Source organism: Esox lucius, chromosome 4 (assembly GCF_011004845.1).
Source record: "Esox lucius isolate fEsoLuc1 chromosome 4, fEsoLuc1.pri, whole genome shotgun sequence".
NCBI classification, from domain to species: domain Eukaryota; kingdom Metazoa; phylum Chordata; class Actinopteri; order Esociformes; family Esocidae; genus Esox; species Esox lucius.
Window position 1 is genome coordinate 16,429,234 of NC_047572.1, and position 21,824 is coordinate 16,451,057.

Here is a 21,824-nt window from a genome sequence, read left to right on the forward strand (position 1 = left end):
AGAATAATGACCATGCAGTTTCATGCTGGCCTTGTGTGCTAACACAACTAGATAACTAGTTCAATGTTACCGATACCACATTAGCTTTAGTTATCCTTAGAGGACAGGATGTAGGGAATAAGCCTATATTTTCCTGTAAATGAATTGTATTAACATTACGCAACATTTTCCAAGACAAATCGAAAGGTAGCGTGTCAGATCTTTACGAGCCCCCCCACCCCAGACATGCCGGTGTGAATTCAAACTTTGTGGAAATTATTATGCAGACCGTGTCATGTTCATCTAGTGTGTTTATTCTCTTTCCCATGATGTCAACAAGCCCTATGAACGATGTTCGAGGGAGCAAGGTCAAATGAACCCATAATATAAAGTGGGCATACCTCAACCCCGCCCCCCTTCATTGCTGCACCCCCAGACTCCCTCTAGACAGCTATTAAGGAGCTCTATTGACTTCACCCTGAAGACCCCACTTAAACAACCCGCCCTACCAGAAAGCAGGCACGCGTGCACGGGCCAACACTTACCACCATAAACATGCACTCAGACGGATATAAACACACACGGATTCACAACAGATGTTGCTCATGCTGACCCAGTAATATTGTGCGATCTCTTTAGTATAAATACCCCCACAGCTCTAATGTTATGGGAAGGCAGACAGCCTAGCGCTTAAAGAATTTGACCGGCGACCAAGGAGGTTACTGGTTCCAATCCCATGCCCGACATAATGAAACACCTGTCATTGTGACCTCGAGAAAGGCACTTAACTCTAATTGCTCTGGTCTTTTAAATGATTCAAATGTGTATGACTTGATGGTTTCCACATCCAGCGATTCTCCGTGTCTATCTATCCTGATCTTCCATTAATGTTAGACACTGTGAACTACAGGTACATAGGCAGGGCACACCCATTTGTTGCTTCCTGTTGTCAACATCAATTAAGTCCTTAAACTGGTGGCCTAATTTACAAGAATTTATCAAAATACTAGCTATAGGCTTTTAGCCAGGAGAAGATTAAAGAGAGAGACAGAGAGAACGAGACTGTGCATCTGTGAGAGAGAGACAGAGAGGGAGAGAAAGGCACAGAGAGAGTGCTCATGATTACATTCATGAGCTTGATTAGTTAGCCCAACTCTTTCCCTGCACTAAAACCCTCCACTCTGGCTAAAGCCTTCATCCACCATCAGACAGTTTCCACCACAAACCACTAACCCCTGCCTTCACCCTGAAGTGATGAACAAACAGATCATGCACTTGCTCATCCGTGCCCATCTACCACACTCATCTAATTAGTAGCTACAGTATGTGTCATGGGTTACGGGTGACAGGCCTAGTCCTACTTGTTCCATAGAGACGCAAACAATCACATAGAGTCAGCTACTTTTTAGCACTGTTTTAAGCAGCTTGAGATAAGGCCAAAGAAAGCCTCTGGAGGAAAACAAATTGATGAACGGAGAGTGAAAGCACAGTGAGAGATAGAGAGAGGTGGAAGAATGGGGGGATGGGGTGAGAGTAGAAGGACGGAAGCTAAGAATTATGAAATGTCCTGACTGGAATTATTGGGTAAAAACACAAGGTTTAGAAAGTCAATACCACACTAAGCAATTATCCAAGCCCTGTGACTGTTGATGGAGTGTATGTGTTTGTTCGTGTGTGTGTGTTCTACCGATGAGTGCCACCGATACAATCATTTGTGGGGTAGGTGGCAGGGTAAAATCCTTTCAGTCTGTGGCCACAAATCTTGTGTGGACTGGAGAAATGTTCCATCCGGTTGTTTTCAGTGATTGCCTGCTAGTTTATGGGCCAGGACAAGCCAGGAGACACACACAGATTTACAGCCGAGCTAAAGTCAACCTCCCAAAGCAGGGGCCTTGAATCACACACAGTAAAATACACGCTCACAAACACAATAAAATATACATACTCACAATCACTCCATGGCCACAGCCAGCTTAGGGGTCAAGACTGTTTGTCTTCATCCTTGAGATGTTCATTTAAAGTCAAAACATTGATTTATGTTCATAACAAACTGGGAAGTTTCCGGATTCAAAAGGCGTCACCGTTAGCAAACATGAACAGAACATCAAACATCAAAGTTCAGTTGGTGAGGCGCTGAAGCAGCCTGATAAACATGTAAGGATGTACAGGCCTTACACGTCTTAGTATCACCTGTGGTAATGTCATTTAAAAACCAGTGCCCCTATTAAGTTCAGGCTAGCCTATGTCATGAAAGTCAATGAGCTTACAACTGGTCTAGAATATTCCCTGTTCAGCTTCAATGAAACAGGAAGCACTGCAATATGTGGTCTGTTCGTTGTGTTGCTAGAAGAGATATATCTCAGGAGGAAAACTGTGAGTTTACATCTACACGACTCTGAACTATCCACTTGGAGACTGATTCAACTACTGGATGTCCACTTGAAATTGGAACACATGACAATCACAGCTGTTTCTATTCCTCCCTCTGTCTGTCCCTCTTCTGTCTGACTGCATGTCAGTCCCCTCAAATCTGTCTGCTAGCTAATACATTTATTTCTTTGAGATACAGACTGAAGCAGAAAGGGGAGGAGAAGGAGATGGGAAAAATTCCAGAGATGCTTTTCAAAACACAAGCCCAGGCATGTCTGTTACACATGCTCAAACACTTTAGCTTTAACATTACAGCTGGAAGGTGCCAGGGACCTAACCATACCATATTATCATGATGCCAGGAATCTCACCATACCATTTGATCATGATGCCAGGGACCTCACCATACCACATTATCATGATTCCAGGGACCTCACCATACCATATTATCATGATGCCAGGAACCTCACCATACCATATTATCATGATGGCTGGGACCTCACCATACCATATATCATGAATCCAGGGACCTCACCATACCATATTATCATGATGCCGAGGGACCTCCCCATACCATATTATCATGATGCCGAGGGACCTCCCCATACCATATTATCATGATGCCGAGGGACCTCCCCATACCATATTATCACGATGCCCGTGGACGTCCCCTTACCATATCATCATGATGCCGGGGACCTCCTCGTACCGTATAATTATGATGCCGGGGACCTCCCCATACCATATTATCATGATGCCGGGGACCTCCCCATACCATATTATCATGAATCCAGGGACCTCCCCGTACCATATTATCATGATGCCGGGGACCTCCTCTTACCATATTATTATGATGCCGGGGACCTCCCCATACCATATTATCATGATGCCGGGGACCTCCCCATACCATATTACCCATAATGCTGTTTACATTTCTATTGTAAATACACTTAAATGAAACCTTACCAGAACAAAGCTATCTTACTCACTGCCGCATTAGATGTGAACTCTTTGCTTTCATTTAAACTGCCCCTCCCTTTTCTTGATCCTTTTTTCTCTATTCTACATTACATTTTATTCTCCAGATTAATTTCATGTCACGTTGGTGTGGGGTTGCACCTAAAAATGTCTACCCATAACCTGATAAAATATGTAGTAATTTAAAGGTTATAGTAAAAGTTATTTACGTTATGTAAGTGGTCCAGTATGGTTATGCTACAGCATGGGATTTACAATCTCTAATGAAAATGTATTCATATGGTCATATTAGATCAAAGCGGCTCTGCAACATGCATATATTATATATTCAGAGCCATGATGCTGACTTCACCTGCTTTAATATTCCAACCCTCCACTTCTCTCTATTTCTCCCAGACTGCCAACCAACCAGCCAGCCTCCACAGGGGTTTGACTAAGCAAGGTTAAAAGCTGACTCCTGATGCCGGCTGTCACTCACAACCCAAGGCAATTACACGGAGCAGCAAAAACAACACATTTGCAGTGGATGGGCAACATGGGAAGTTCCTTGTAATATTATTAGCATCTGCAATGTTGGAAATGTTTGAAATGTTCAATGTTTTCGGTGTTGGAAAAAGAAAGGCCTCATTCCGTTACTGTGGAATTGCTCAAGTGTGACATTTTCCTCAAGGCTTAGTGAACCCTTTGTGCAAAATGGAATACATAAGTGATGTGAGTATTATTTGGCGATTGTGTAACAAAAATAACTGCTCCACTCAGAGTTAAGATGGCGGCCATGTGGTTGAGCAGTGTAGCGCTGGAGACCAGGAGGAAAGGAACCAAAGCAGATGGGAAACACAAAGCGGCACTCCACTCTCAGTAGGACTGTTACACGCTGGGGCGTAATGACTGAATTCATCTCCTGGTCTTGCAGTGCTGCTGGAAAACACTGGCAAGACCGAACCAGGCAGCAGCCATCTAATCAGCAAGACATTCATTATAGATGGGAGGGACACTGCATCCTAAATCACAGCCTGTTGGCAAACTTTTAGTGCAATACTGTTTATCTGGGCACATGGGGATCTGGTGCCCTGGTCAGCGATAAACCAGCAGTGAAAAGGGTGCCATTTCATGCAGTGAGAGAGACAAACCTAATTATTTTATTTAATGTGAAATAGGATTTTTCTGCGTCCTCTTCGGGTTGTCATATGCTGTTTCAGACATGTTAAGGCTTGTCCAAATCTACACTGGCGCTACTGGGCTGGAGAGACGAGCGGCGCGCAGGGGATGAGGTGGCATCCAGGGGATAAGGTGGCATGCAGTGGATGAGGTGTCTCTTCATGGGACTGTTGGAAGTGTATGAATGTTATGCTTGTTATGTTTAGTAGACGCAGGCCAACTAAGCTGGAAAAAACAAAAAATCTATCATCAATCGATTCATGTTCTGTTTGACCAATTTGGTGCAGGCTAACTGAGATCTGTGAGATCCATCATCCAGCAGAAAACAGAGACAGGTTAGTCCGGGCAGAGGGCTCCATGGAAGGCCTGGAATCATCCGTAGATTAACGTCTGACACACTTTAAGCACAGACACATGCAGACACTTACTGATACACAAGCACTTATTGATAGAGGGCATCTGATGTAAAACACAATAATGTACATAAATGCACAAATTAATGGAAAGCAGTGCCAGGGGAAAACATACAATGTTATTATATGTATGCAAATTATAAATGTGCAGTTTGAAAAATGTCAACAAACACACATTTCTTCTCTCAGAGCCGGGGGGTGATAAATAAATTGGAACAAGCACTGGAAAAGTCTGCAGCACCTGGCCTCACCCCACTGGATAGAAAAATAAAATGTCTACTATTTTCAGATAATCTGGTGACCTGGTGCACAAATGATGTTTACCATGAGAAAAAGGCTACAAACATCATTGTGATCCTAACCCATAATCAAGGCTTGATCTTCCCTTGTCTTTCTTAATGTGCCAATTTGCATCTTTTTACAACACTGTACAGAGCCTATAATGACATTTAAAACGCCTTCATCCTAATTTATGCTTTTTGTATGTAATGTTTCCATTAAATATTTGTCTATTAAGATTTTTGTTATTTAGTCATTTTTGGCAATCTAAACAAATATTCCATAGCATGCATTATTTGGGGTTTGGTGTTGTACTCTGAGAATATGGTAAGAATGTCTTCTAAGGCCACACTTCTGGGTTCCAGTTCCATGGGTATTACTGAACAAGGGAACCCAGCCAGTCCTTTTACACTCCACATAAACCAGTGCTCTGGCCAGACACACAGAGAACGACCTGCAGAAGTGAGTTTCCATTAATCATCAAACCAACAGAAATGTAAGGAATGTGACTTTTCCCTTCACCTATCACACTTGTCCCTCTACACACCCGCCTCTATCACCGCAAACAATCAGCTCTGAACTCTTTGAGTGTATGGGATCTGGATTCCCAGATACGTGAATCCAACCAAGCGATCGTGCTATCAAGGTGAACACATAAACAGAATCAATAACAGAACCGACGGACATTTTGTTTGCCTTTCCCACTTCTGGCCAAGAAACACATTTCTGTTATCGAGCAGCGTCAGCCAATGACTGCATGCTTTTGTATTACACTACAATATGAAGAATAGGAGTGGGGTCATACGGCCTCTGAGTTAAAACGGGGTTAATAAGGGTTGTCTGAGGAGTGACGGGGCAGGTAGATCTGTTATAACAGCCATCCGTTTGCTCTTGTGACCCCAAACCAGATCAGGAACCCGGGAGACCCGAGGAGAGACCGAGCCCCACACAACCGGCTGCTTGACGTCCTGGGCCGACCCCAGGTGGCGAGGGTGGCCGAAAAACGCGTCGCACGGACCCTCTCGCCAAGGTTGTGTGGTCAGGTGTGATCTCCAAAAAGGACGAAACAGCCTGCAGGGAGGTTAAAGCCCAAAATGAACAACCTCTCCCTCAACATACAAAGAAACCAGGAGCTGATCGGGACTTGAGGAGATGGGAGACAGGGCACACCCCTGCTGCACACCCGACGGGATCGCTGGAGACGGATCGAAAAAAATCCTCAGCCAGCACATCCCGAGGACCTGAACTGGGCCGGCCACACAAACACTTTTGGCGAAAACGCGAGTGAGAGAATGTTTGCTATGTACGCCGCTACACCCTATGTCAACACAGCTCCAAACAGGATGGAAACCTCCTCAGTCATTGACTGGTTTGGGTCGGAGTCTGCCCGCCGCTCAGGTAAACTGCAATGAATGGTACGATCTGCAGCGAGGGCCATCGGCAGCCAGCTGACCTCCTTCAACATCTTACATGACGCCGGGGAGAGGAGACTTACAGGTTACATTCTCCTCCGGAGGGCGGAGGGCAAGGAGGGCAAGGCGGGCAGTAATGTTCAATCGGGACCCAAACAGTCTGTACGCCTCAGCGGTTTCCCTGTGACGCGCTTCTCAGTAACCAGCAATCTGTCCCGCAGACACTCAGACTCATCCCAGCAAACTGCCTATAAACTGTTAATTAAACAGCTGCACAATCCTGCACCCAAAGCTGTTCGTCCTCCCTGCGTCTGAGCAGACGCAAGTACTGGAACTGGGTATAATTCCCACTCACACTTGGGTATTTCTGTCCATTTGGATTCTGTCCCTACATGCAGTCAACCACTAGCAGCACCATTACACCCACTACAGTTAGGAGTATTTGTGAATGAATTGAGCCACACGACATCCACACAAACAGTCCATGTTGCTGAACAACGTCCTCTATCCAATCGTTTCGGATTTACACACAGGCTCTAATCCATGTTACCTATTCATAGATGTTTGATTCGTTTTATGTATTTTTGCAGACTTTATCATTCTTGTTTTATTCTAGATGTTAGTTTGTTTACTTGGCCGAGTGCAACGTTTATGAGTCGGTACACAAGGATTTCGCCACACCCGTGATGACATCTGCTATAATGGGTAGGTGACTGATACAAACCTACAGACCACCAGGATGTACAGGGACCTGAGGCTTTAAGACAAGGTCCAATTACAGCCAGGCTAAATAGAGTGTACTACCTACAAACAGGGTGGACCTCACCGGGCACAAGACACACACACACACACACACACACACACACACACACAGCATCTTTGACTCTCATGAGAACAATGCTGAGACTGTCTGGGGTAGCAGACAAAATGACCCATAATTCCAGCGACAGATTCACAGACCCATGAAAGCGGAGCCCTTTCCAGGATAAGTTAATAAATGAACCTAATTAACTTCATAAGTTTGGGTCGCCAGGGCGGCTCAGTGGTCAAGAGCGTTGGGCCATGTGGCTGATTCTAAACCCCGAGCCTGTCGTTCTGACACTGAGCAAAACTGTTAAACCCAATTGCTTGCGGGTCATTGCTGTAAATAAGGACGTGTTCTTAGCTTAGACACTTGGCTAAATAACTGAAGAGAGACTAAGGCTGGCACCCTATTCCTTACAGTGGACACCTTTTGACACGGGCCACAGAACTCTGGGCTTGTCTGGGATAGACCCAAAAACTAATGTGGGAACCTGAACCTGTACAGAACCAGGAGGAATGAGGACTGGTGGGTGTTGTCTCTAAAAAGGACTCCATTGTTTCCTGCAGCAGGGGGAACAGGTTCACATAGCAGTCAGGGTTTTGTGCTAACAACTGATATGGATCTGCTTCGGATTGGAGTTCTTCCCACGATGATGGGCTACGTCCCACTCGGCAACTTACTAACCTTAGTCTTTATCATCTGACACTGTCAGCGGTATTAGAGAGTTGGAGGAGGGAGGGAGGATGGGAAGAGGGAGGAAGTGGGGAGAGCGGTGGAGGGGGTTGGACAGGGGGGATAAAGATGGAAAACGTGAGATGATAGAGAGAAAATGTGCAATGGAGCGAGAGGGGAAAGCATGAGGGTGTGTGGTAAACATTGACCATGATCTGTGTTGACTTTGCAGTCTTTCTGCATGAATCAGCGGTTCTCAAATTAAACAGAGTTTGGTGTCTATAACAAGTTTTGCTATGTGACCCACAGAGAGCAGAGACATGGTTAAGGACTTTGTTAAAACTGCTGATTTAAAAACAGCTAACAGGACTGAGAATTACCAGGCATCTGATAACACAACACATTTTTATTGTAAAATAAAACAGACGTGGTTTCAAATATTAGGCCAACCAGTGGTGATTGAATTTATAGTTCTCTCAACTTTTTTCATAAAATGTTAAGCAAATTCTACAATCATATACCAGCTGTTTGCTGTACAATAGTTATTTGGTGTGTTTTTTACCTTTGCTGTTCAACAAAAAAACATGATCAAAAGATTTTGAATCACCAGTTGCTACCTGACAGTGACTTGGAAGGTTGATTACTGACATTACCAAAATCCTATAAACTGGAAGCCTCAGTAACACTTACATATTGGATTTGTTAAGGGAAGTGTAGGTTATTTGTTTTTGTAACATATGATTAATAACTCAATGTACACGCAAGAACACAGGTATGGAAACATACCTCTCACAATGAACCAGCAATAGAGCATGCTGGGACAATATTTTTTTGGTCTAACATATTACTATATTGATATTACTACATTTTTGTCTATATTACTAACAAGATGATGAATTACAGCTCAGAATACAGTGGATTCAATGTATGTGCTAAAAACCCAATGGGTCCCTATTGCATTTAATGTACAGTACTTTCGGAAAGTAATCAGACCATTTTGCTTTCTCCACATTTATAAATGTAATTCACAATAGATTCAATTTATTTTTTGCTACCAATCTACACACACTACCTCATAATGACAAAGCATACACCTTTTTAGACCAATTTATTGATAATAACTAATTGTAACTGAGTCTTGCCTCTAACAGCTTTGCACCCCTTGATTTGGGCAGTTGCTCCCATCATTTATTCCTGTCAAGCTCTGTCAGATTTGATGGGGAGTGTCTGTGAACTGCAATCCTCAGATTTCCCCCAGATGGCATTCACAGACTTGCTCTGAAACCACTCCAGGCCACATCATGGCTGTGTGCTTTGGGTTGTTGTCGTGCTGAAAGACGAATATTCACCTCAAACTGTGGTCTGTACTCCAGATCAGGTTTTCTTTAAGGACCTTTCTGTATTTTGCACTGTTCGTCCTTCCCTCAATCCTGACCAGACTCCCAGTCCCTGTCTCTGAGAAGCACCTCCAAAGCAAACTCCCACACTCACACACATTTCTAAAAACATGTCTTTCCATAGTCATCATGGGGTATTGTAAGCTGATCGATGGCCATAAAGATAAAAAAAGCAATTATAAATGAAGCCTTTTAAACAACAATAATGAATGTGAAGGGTTTTGAATACTTTCTGGAACCGTATATTAACCGCTGCAAGCACATTTGGGCCCTTTATAAAATGAAAATTAAGAACATGCTACAGTATGAAGTAAAAACAAGAGGTTTTGGTGGAGGTACAGCAAACAAGCACAAAAATACTGTAACATTACACTATTGTCAAAACAATAACACATTAATATTATAAACAAATTATTATCCCAATATGATACTACTAATATGTTTCACTGTCATTAAAAATAGTCAGTAATACTGGGAACATAATGGTTGCAAATGCCACCAGAAACTGGGAGAGAATCAACAAACAGAAACTCAGGCCTGACTAGTAGTCTGACGACTGATCATTACATTGAGTTAACAGGGGGAATTCCTAATGTAACACAAGGCTACTGACGTAAGCCTAGAAACACTAAAGCAGCTTCAATAAAGGACTATTTGCAGGTGACAGGAAGAGACCTCGTTAGGGTTTTCAAGACAGGCGTCACAACAGGAGTTCCATCCCTCACCAGTAGCATTGTGCTTCACACATTCTCCATGTTGTCTCCATTCCACAGTTCAAATGTCTGCTATAGGCAAAAGGAGCATTGCTAACAGAGACAATGTGCTTGTTACTTCCTGCTAGTCAGTAAATGAAGATGTTTTGGTGGTAAACAAAGACCACTGCCTCAGAAAGGCCTCACCCAGTGAGATGTCTTTAGGGAATGTTTTTCAAAAACATGTGAGATCCCTATTGAAACGTACTTGATGGTCCATCTATCCGTTTGAATTTATTAGTAGTCTCACCGTTCTTTCTTTAGACACTTGCATTACTTCGACGTCCCTTAAAACCCAAATGTATTAATGTGGATGAGCTAATTCTATTCTCCTTTGGTAAGAGAAAGGGAGTAGAAAAGTCATTTTATTGTTTCAAAATGTTATCTTTAGAGGCAGGATTATACCCATGTCCCATTTATGTTAAAATGTCCACTAGAAACTTCCAAATGCAATTGCCAATTAGCTTTCTGGGCCAACATTTTTTCACAACTCCCCATCCCCCTCCAAGCTCTGTAAAATCTATTTGAACTAAAGTCTATTTTCCTAAAGGGCATACAGCATGAAAGGGGATGAACACTTGGTTCACTGCATGCCGAGAGCAGACTACTTAAACATACATGAAACTACACTAATTTCCTGAGGCTTTGTATGACTGATGATTAGTATCTTTCAAACTAGGATCATATCTACCTTAAGGACTGCTGCATTTATATGTCTGTTAGCCTACCAATCTAGAAGCACATAAAAGAACATACTTTTAACTATAGTAAGCAACAGCTTGTGGATGAACCGCTAAAGTATCTTGTGAGCATACATTACATAGGTTACTGTGGAAATGGTACAACTGGGGACATTATGTATTTTTCATTAAACTCTGTGCATGTGTCCCATTTTTATAACACTTACAGAGTCCCATTAACACAACACTCACCTATTAAACTGAAGGAAAGAACACAGTTTTTTCACCAGCCACTGAATAAAGCTGTGATTGCAGTTCTCTCCTCCTGGTCCCTTGCTCACCCTCTCTCTTCTTGCTGGCTCTCTTTCTCACTGTCTTCCCTCACACCTTTGCTTTCACCCACAACTGTCCCTACCACCTGATCTTCCCTCTCTGTGGCTGTGATGGAAGGGGGGCTCAGCAGGGGCTATCTCCCCCCACTTGTAAGCCAGAGCAGCCAGACACCACCAGTGATCATATCCTCTACTCTGTGCTCTCTTGGGGTCATAGCCGTCACACCTGGAGTGGAATCATTGAGCTGGGTGACTTCGCAAGACTTTCTATTGGCCAAATTCAGACAAGTTCCTCCCCGTTCCATTCCTTTAAAAATAGAGAATTGTAATAGAATGAAGCATTACTAATTGGTAACCTGATCTCTCTTTTGTTGTACTGTCCCCCCCATCCTCACCTATCCTTTTGTTGTACTGTCCCCCCCGATCCTCAACTATCCTTTTGTTGTACTGTCCCCACCATCCTAACCGATCCTTTTGCTATACTGTCCCCCCGATCCTCAACTATCCTTTTGTTGTGCTGTCCCCCACATCCTCACCTATCCTTTTGTTGTACTGTCCCCCCATCCTAACCTATCCTTTTGTTGTGTTGTACCCCCCATCCTAACCTATCCTTTTGTTGTACTGTCCCCACCATCCTAACCTATCCTTTTGTTGTGTTGTACCCCCCATCCTAACCTATCCTTTTGTTGTACTGTCCCCACCATCCTAACCTATCCTTTTGTTGTACTGTCCCCCCATCCTAACCTATCCTTTTGTTGTGTTGTAGCCCCCATCCTAACCTATCCTTTTGTTGTACTGTCCCCACCATCCTAACCTATCCTTTTGTTGTACTGTCCCCCCCATCCTAACCTATCCTTTTGTTGTACTGTCCCCCCCATCCTAACCTATCCTTTTGTTGTGTTGTACCCCCCATCCTAACCTATCCTTTTGTTGTACTGTCCCCACCATCCTAACCTATCCTTTTGTTGTACTGTCCCCCCCATCCTAACCTATCCTTTTGTTGTACTGTACCCCCATCCTAACCTATCCTTTTGTTGTGTTGTACCCCCCATCCTAACCTATCCTTTTGTTGTACTGTCCCCACCATCCTAACCTATCCTTTTGTTGTACTGTCCCCCCCATCCTAACCTATCCTTTTGTTGTACTGCCCCCCCCCCACCCTAACCTATCCTTTTGTTGTACTGTACCCCCATCCTAACCTATCCTTTTGTTGTACTGTCCCCCCCATCCTAACCTATCCTTTTGTTGTACTGTCCCCCCCATCCTAACCTATCCTTTTGTTGTACTGTACCCCCATCCTAACCTATCCTTTTGTTGTACTGTACCCCCATCTTCACCTTTCCTTTGCATCACTTCTTCTACCTTCACTTTTTTAAATGTCCCTATCACAATTCACACAAAACGGCAGTATGACCAGTTCTGTGGTTATCATCCATTTCAACCTTGCTTTTCTTTCCTCTCTTCATCTCCTCAGTGTGTACTCATCACAGGAATCCATTCTAGGGGATAGTGTGGTCGGACAGACCAGTTTGGCTTGTTTAGACAGATACAAATACCAGGATGTAGACCAGAACTTTGACTTTGACAGCTGGCTTCACTAGCATATAAACAGTACAACATAAAAGGGAAAGAAATACAAGTACCTAAATTAAAAAGACTATGGTTTACTAAAGAATAGTCTTGTAGTTTTACTCACAGCAGTATCCTTTGATCGTGAAGTGCTTAGGTTGTAGTATACTATACTACACACAGTAATGATTGTTTGTTAATTAAGTAACATGCCCCACACCTAGGGCTGAGCAATATGGCCCAAAACTTAAATCATGATACATTCAAGATTTTTCATCGATACTATTTTAATTATAATATGTATTTGTATAAATATGTCGTCATTATAATTTTTAAATGAACTTTAAAAAACAACCTTTTGTTTTTTATATACTGTCTAAGATAAAATTAGATTAAGGATTTTCATTTGTACAACTTTTAATAATAGTATTCTCAAAAACAAACCAAAAATCTTAATTGTGCAAATAAAATAACACTGGTGTGCAGCATTTTCAGTACATCCCAAATGAAACATTCTTTCTTATTCTGAATAAATTATAAGCCAAATATGCAGTATCGCGATATCAACAATTATGTTATCTGAATTATTTAAAAAACTTGATATCTAATATTTATTTAATTTAATTTAATTCTCTTGCCCTGTTGACTTGCAACAGAGTTATGAACAATTTTCTTTTTTACTGTTCAGTTAGTTATCTCAATGAGAAATCCTGCACTTCAGCAGTTAAGAATAAATACAAAAAGCACTGCAATAAAAATGATACTACAGCAGACTATAGCAAATACCACAGTATACAAAAATGTATACTAAAGCAAACTACATTTGATTATACAGTTTACTACAATGTTTAAGCATCCTACAGTAACTAACCCATAATAAACCAGGTGGTTTGAATCCTGAATGATGATTGGCTGATTGCTGTGGTATATTGGAATTTATGAACCGGGTAGTTTGAATTCTGAATACTGACAGAATGAGACCATATACCACAAGTATAAAAGTATACTTTTTACTGCTTTATAATAGCAATAAGTTATCTCAGGGTTCATTGTATATAACCAATATACCAGAACTAAGTGCTGTGTTCAGACACTCTGTGATGTCTGTGACCAGCTCATATCCGTGGTATATTGGTCATAAACCACCCCCCCTAACTTTTATTGCCATAGTATACTACAGTAAATACTAAAGTATTCACTGACCCATTTAATGCAAAGGCACTGCAATAAAAACGCTACACTGAGTATTTTAGTATAAAGAGTAAATGTTGCAGTGCTACAGTATTAATACACTGTATACTGTATTTTTTTTCTGCGGAGAGTGGATAGAAAAACAGTGGGACTGACAGGGAAACAGAGACTGAGAAAGACAGGGAGAGGAAAACAAAGACAGAATGAGAATGAGAGAGAGACAGAAACAGAGACATTCAGGAAGTCAACAGAACAGATTTGATGTGTGGGTCTGGGTCTGTCAGTCCTGCAGTGCTCTGGCATGTCAGTGGGCTGTCAGAACAACGTGCTGCAGTATGAAGCCCTCTGCCTCCCAAATGGAAACCTATCGTGTATATAGTGCACTAATGTTAAAGAGGGCTAAACAATACGGAATAGGGTGCCATTATTAATATACCCAGTGTGCAAGCAGAGGGGTGGGCAGGGCCAGGGACAAGCGAAGCAGACTGACTGGTTCTCCCCTGGATCGTATTTCTGACTAGAAACATTGATTTCTTAGAGAGGGAGAAGAAGAGATAATTGTTCTCTCCTTTAAATCCCAGGAAAAAGCAAATGGGACTCCTTTCTATTTGTTTCTGTCCCACCCCTTGTCTCTCTTCCCACCCCTTGTCTCTCTTCCCACCATGTGACCAGAGAGAAGATTAAGGTGCCAGGCAGGAAGACGGAAGGAATTGAGGGAAAGAGGGAGGGAAGGGGACCTCTGGATTGTTGGAGCTGGCACGGCAGTGTGGGTAGACTAGCAGCACAACAGGCCCTGGCTGATGAATTGGCCCCTAACATTAAAGGTGAGTCTCAAAAATAAATATAGTGAAATGATCTGAATAGGGTGAGTAGTTCATCTGAATGTTCACTCCTAGTCTGCCCAGATTCCAGCAATTGAAACAACTACAGAAATACTTCGCAATACAAGCTAATATTACACAATTTACTATTTATAAAAACAGGTTTCTGGCCGGTGAGGATGACATTGATAACCTGGGCAAAGAAAACGCACACCCGATTTGTTTTACAATTCAGGAGATTGACTGTTTTTTATGCCCCCAAAGTTGCAATTTAAGTGTATCAACGCCATTCTAATCAGCATTCTAATTAGAATGAAACTGAGCAAGACCTGAAGCCGTGGTGGTGGGCTGAACTCTGAAGACAGTTTACAGGTGGATGTTTGATGGAGAAACATGAGAGAAAGAGTGGACCCAGAAAGACACAAAGGGATAGGGCAAGGGGAGAGAGTGACAGAGACAGACAGCGGAGAAAGGGCAAAAAAGAAGGGAGGGTGGGGATGAGGGGCGAGTACAGGCCTGACCAGCCAACGAGACCAGACGAGACAATTTGAGACACACTCATTTCCTCAACTTGAGTTTCTCTCAGACAAGTAATAATATTATCTGTTGTCTGAGAGAACAACCCAGAATAGACAACAATGTTCCAATAATAGTATAATTAAGACAACAAAAATCCATGTTTCAAGTAATTAACGTTAACATACAGTACTGCTATAGGTGGAGCTGGAAATGATGAAGAATCCACATCAGAATACCTTCTTTAGACATGGTAAAGTCATCTGGCGGGCTTCTATGTGATTTGGTCTCAGCATCTTCCAATAATCTTTAAATCCTGAGCGTCAATATTAGATAAAACAACAACACAGCATAGCCAGAGAGGAAGAGAGAGAAAAAGTTCCCACTGACATATATAAAGAAATGACAATACTCTGGCATTTACAGAAGGATGATTGATCTCTTGGCCTTTTGTACTACAATGCTACAGTACTTTAGACTAAATTAGGGCAAGAGTTAATCTACATCTATCGAATTTACATTCATATAATGTTTTCAATCAACATATGCATTTAATATATGAATAAAGACATCTCCACCACCATTTCTCGCATATTTCAGAAACCGTGATAGTTCTGTGGCCACGCTGAACTCAAGATCCAGCACCAAGCCTGTCTGCCCCGTGACTACCAGACAATCAGAAACAAGCGTGGGCAACTGGGGGTTAAGTGTTTGTCTCTTCATCCCCTGTAAAAAAGATCCCAATTCACACTTCATAGTGGAACCTGTGAATTAAGAACATGTCAATCCATCCAGCGTGAGGGAGCAAGCTACCACAGGTATCAGCTAGCACCTAGCGAGAAGTGGCCTGTCTTTGGCTCTCCGATTAGCATTATTAGCCTTTTTACGTAAAAACATTCTTATAGATTCTGTGAATGGAACTTATTACTGAAGTCCACCCTTGTGTAGGTCATAAGCGACCTGTACACAGTAGTTCTGCTTGACCCAAATTTTTTAGTTTTTTTATTAATAAGGGCACAGACCTGTTATCACTGTTATGAAATGTACCCTAACTTTGTACCAGCCAACCAGCCAGAACAAAACACCCATTTAAAACCAGCCAGCCAAAGAGACTATTAACAGCCTGAGACTGAATTCTACATAATAATATTCAGTTTAATGTGTAGGTTGGTGACATTTAAAGACAATGACAACAGTGGAGGCTGGGTAGGCCCCTTCCTTCCACACCCTGTGACCTTTAGCCATGTTAAAATCAGTGGTTGCTGTCTGTCCCTTGAGGACAAGACCATTGTCCCACTTCATTGTGTGGCGCGTCAGAAAAACATACAGGAGTGTAGTGGACACTGCTGGGAAACAGGATCGACACAGAGAATGTTGGTTTGTGGCAGTCCATTAGACATCCAAGTTAGAACCTAAATTAGAATCCCCATTTGTAGACTTGTTCAAAAGCAATACCTTGGTGTGTTTAAAGGACCACAGATAACCTGAGCGCCTATGACAGAGTGGCACATTCACAATTAACCTGGCGTGCCTGTGTCCTGTAAAAGAAGTATAGTGAAATAAATATAGTGAAATGACAGCCAAACCAGCCAAACAGTGTTTTCCAGCAGTAGAACACTAAGCATTAACCCCAAGAGGTAGGTGTTCAGTCACAGCAACATATGGATCTCTCAGGGGGATGAAGTCATGGAGCCAGAAGAGCAGCGCTCTAGTGAAAGCTGTGTAATCCACTCACAGGGGAGGACAAGTCTTTTCCTGGGCTTGACACACACCACACAGGCCTTTAGTCTCTGCAGCCCTTCCTATTGTAGCGAATGTCTATGAAGTACTACATTAACTGAGGGAGTGAAAGTGTGAACACACGGGGTGATTAGAGTGTTAATTAGCAGGCTTTCCTATAGACTTAAGAGTCAAGCCTCATTAACGTAAAGTGAGTTAGTACAGCTGACTGTAGGAAACTGACACAACACAAAGAAAAACAGTCACACCCCCAGGCTACAGTCAGGTGCCACCATCTGCTCCTCCAGTCTGGCTTGGATTCCCCCACCTCACATCACATCCTCTTAATGCCTGACCTGAGGCCTCTAGAACATCCCACATCCCAATATACACAACATATTCCCAATTAAGTGCGCTACTTTTGATGGTCATAAGCGAGGCATGGCAAGTTGCTGTAGCTGCACAAGCAGTTGAAAATACATTGAAAGTACATGTTTCTGGATGATAAGACATCTTTGTAATTATTTTGGTATCCACAAAATGTCTCAGAGCAGTTGTGCTGATCAAGGATCCAGACAAATAATCTTCATTATAATGAAACTGATCCTACATCAGCCCGCTTAAGCAGAGGGGCTTTGTGGATACGGGCCCAGGTCTCTGTTAAATTTCCGAAGGAAAGGAGTGTAGGTATTTTCAGAGGAGGTGGAAAGCCGAAGTGAGTTTTGTTAGATCTCGCCTTCCTGATAGCGTTCTCTGGAAGGCATTTTTGGAGGGTGACGAATCCTACCGAAGACACTTAGTTTGTCACTCCTCATCTGACAGTGTGTGTTATGCATCAGTCAGCAGCTCTCCCAGCCCTGTACTCCCAGAGCTAATTACCTCAACCTGACCAGTCTTGTTGTCAGGGAGAACCAGGTTATCTTAACTTCCACAGCTAACTACCCAGGAGAACCAATAAACGCACAGTCTAACCCATATCAACGGAAATCAAAGCTGTTGTGTGCAAATTGAGAGAGGGACAGAAAGCGTTTGTGAGCGCAGTATATAAGATTCCACCCACGCAGACATAAACTTGTCCTTGCGTGACACCCACCCCCCCACCCCCCACCCCCAACAAACTCTGACCCACTCCTACAATGCGGCACTATTCCACAGGTTAAGGGATCACATAGGGTCTCTGGTCTCCAAGGTGACAGGCTGACAATGGGAGTATGTTGGTGATTCAAACACTGTCTTTCTCTCTCACACACACACACACACACACACCCTCTCTCTCTCTTACACACATAACTGACACACACACTATCAATGTCAGTGAATGCTGTCGAGTCGAAGCATCGCAATAAAAACAGAGTGTAGTTTTTGGACAGTGACAAAAGATTTGTTTTTCTGGCTCTGTACTCTAGAAAATACTGACTATGAGGTTAGTGCAGAATAACATTTTAAATTTTCAGGGTATTTCCATCCACAACTGTGTAGGAATTAGCCTTTTTATAGATATCCCTCCGCATTTTCGGAAACCAAACGTAATTAGGCAAATTAACATATTCCAAAATAATTTGTAATATTCATCACTTGGTGATGATCCTTTGCATGACTGCCTGAAGTCTGTGGGCCATACAGACGTCACCAGTTGCTGGGTATATTTCATGGCGATGCTCTGTCTGACCTGTCCTGCAGTAATCTTCAGTACCTGCATGTTCTGGGGTATTTATTTTAAGTCAGTCTCATCTTTAAAAAGTGAAATGCATGCTGGATTGGATTCAGGTCTGCAGATTGACTTGGCAGTCAAAAACATTCCACTTTTTGGCCCTGAAGATCTCCTTGGTTGTTCTGCTACAAGGTGAGCAGATGTTTCAGTCCACTACTGAATTCTTCCCCCTGCTGTAGTCAGCAGTTACATCATCAATGAAGACAAGTGAGCCAGTTCCATTGGAATTGGAGGGAGTGTTACTGATCTGTGGGACTGTTCTAATTTTTTTCCCCTTCATTACGGTGAGCATTCTGGTCATCCTCTGTAGAGGTCTTCCTTGGTCTAGCAGGGTATTTACTAAACAGTGCTTTCTTTCTTCTTGTTAACGTACAGTTGACTTTGGCACCTCTAATGTTTTGGCTATGTCTTTGATTGATTTATTCTGATTGTACTGCATTATCATGGTCTATGCAGTGTCAGACAACAGCAACTGGCTCCAAATGCAAATGCAAAGCCTATAATCAAGACAACATATTGACAGCTCTTTTGAAAATGCACTAATGGTGTAACTAAACACACATGCCTAATAAGAGACAGCTGTGAAGCCAATTGTGCAAATGTTTTTGGTACCCTTAAATAAACAGAACGTCCTATTACTGTTAAACAGTTCTTCATTCAATATGGATGAAAATGCCCTAAAATTAAAGCTTACTGTACTCTAACAATCAGTCCATACTTGAACAGTCTGTAGTTAAACCACTGTATAATTTCAAATCCAAAGTGCTGAAGTACAGAGTCGAAACAACAAAACGTCTCACTGTTTAAATACTTACAGACTGCGCAGTATAGTGAGAAAACAAGGACTCTTGTGGCGGTCATGCTCAATTAAACGCCTTTAATTATATCAAATGGAACCTGGCTTGCAGAAATTCGGTTCTGTTTTGCTTACTCGATACCGCATGGACCATTTACCATCTCGTGTACAAAGTGTATGTTATTTTCCGCGTGGCAATAAGCTTGCAACGATTCGAGTGCGCATTGCTGACAGAAACGTGGGTTGCAGTTCGCTTTCTTTAGCAGCCCTAACCCTAACCGATTAGGATCCTGTAACATTTGTAGGATGAAAGAATAGGCAACAAGAAAACTACCAGGACCGAGGCATGTATTCCTCTGGGAATTATACATACGTGTTAAACAAAGTGAATGGAAATAAGAATGTAACGAACTGCTTATAACCTGATGTGATTTTTTTAGTTAGCAACTATCGACTTGCTTTGGTGGTTGTGGATCAGCTAATGAATCAGTCTCTGGCATATTTGCCATGCGCGCGGGTATGCAGTTCAGTACCTGCCACAACTTATAAACAAAAATGTACGGTAGTTGGATCTCTGATCTGTTTAAACCTACGTGTGAGGTTGAATATTACCGTGGGATCAGGTTGCATTCTAGTTAATGCAGCAAAAGAAAAGAAAGGTGTTGCTTACCATATTTAGCATGCAGATTTTCAGACAGATGTTGCTGTAGTAGACAATCGACCGCGAAACAAATTATAGCTAGTTCAGACCAGATTCTGTCTAAAACGTTTGCGTTTCTCGGGACGTTTCTGAGAAGACAGATTCTGGTTTGGGCCACTAAAGAATGAAGCACTACCGTCTGTCTCCGTTCCCTCTCTGGGATTTGAACTGCGCAGAGAGTAGTTAGCGGAGGGGGAGAAGGTAGGGTGGGCGTGAATCGAACCCGACCTGTTCTGTGCAGGGAGTTCAGATTGGAACACTTACGCCACATAGTGGTTTATTCATTACCAAGCATTTACGAGTACTATAAGTTCCATATCAGAATCAAAATCTATAATTGTATTGTACCACAACTTTGACTTGGTGAAGTGGAGCCGCCAGAAACATAACTGACACAACAGTATTGCAATGCTTATAAACATAAAATCTGCATTAACAATCTACTATATAGTAGGAGAGTATATGTATATCTGTTAAAAGATCTGTATTCTGGCTTTCAATGACTTCCCCGGGTTATCCATTTGTCATCTATCAAAGGGAAATCATTTACAAATGGTGTTTGACCTTAATAAATTAGGCAACAGGTCCTGACAAGAAACATAAATATTCAACTTTTAGGATAATTATTTAGAAGCTCAGAACCAGTGAAACAGTGGTAAACCTGCCTGAGGGTGAGTGTGTAAAGGGCATCCATGACATCATGCACAGAGAGGAAGATGGTTCAAGATGTAAAGAAGTGTCCACAGGCCACATGCATGTTTAATATAAATAATAGTTACGATTTGAAACAAACTTTGATTGGATTAAATATTTGATGATTATATTGACCAAAAATGTACATTTTGCCCACACACACATGAAAACAATGTCACATATGTTGTTGGTAACAGTGTTGCTTCCTCCTTACAGTTAACCACACCCACGCTGGGCTTGGACCTGGGTCCTCGGCTTCAAAACACGTGACCATTACGTTCTTCACTCCATTAAACACAGTGAGGAGGTTGGTAAAGGGACAAAACAATCTCCAAGGATCACAGCAGAAGTGAGTTACACCTTCGAGTCACCAAGTCTCCAAAACTATGAAAAAGAGCCGTAAAGAAAATAAATGAATCCCCATTGTGAAGTATGGTGGTGGATCTGTCAAGGGGCTGTTTTACTTCCTAAGGCACTGGGAAACGTTTTAGGCTACATGGCAACCTGTATTCCATCAAGTACCAGGAGATTTAAGCCGAAAACCTGTCCGCCTCTGCCAGTAAGCTGGGACCGGCTCCTCGTTGGATCTTCCACCATTTACTAATGAAAGAATCTTGTTGCAATGGATATCACAGTCCCCTGACCTCAATTCCTTGGAAACCCTGTGGGATGAGTTGAGGAGAGTTTACAAGCAAGGAGCAGAGTCTTTGAGAGTTTCTGTATGGAGGAAGGATTCCTCCCAGTGTTCTCCCACCTCATCAAACATTATTGGATTTGACTCAGGGCTGTTATCTCCACAAGGGGAGGGTACACAAAGTATTAAATGCAGCAGTGCCAATAATTGCTGCACACTTGTTTTTTACAATAATAATAATAATACT

At 42.4% G+C, this 21,824-nt stretch overlaps 1 protein-coding gene across 4 annotated transcripts in view; it reads right to left on the bottom strand.

Annotated features, from left to right (window-relative positions):
* The window catches only part of n4bp3 (NEDD4 binding protein 3), a 30,372-nt gene extending 9,959 nt beyond the window's left edge, over positions 1 to 20,413 (bottom strand). For 2 of the 4 annotated variants that reach the window (XM_029119288.2, XM_013133436.4), the window contains exon 1: positions 20,221 to 20,413. The gene's annotated coding sequence lies outside the window, so the exon portion shown is untranslated. Of the gene's footprint in view, positions 1 to 1,924; positions 2,658 to 20,220 lie in introns of those variants that run through there. The other 2 variants (XM_029119286.2, XM_029119287.2) reach the window with 2 other exon arrangements.
* Positions 20,414 to 21,824: the final 1,411 nt, after the last annotated feature.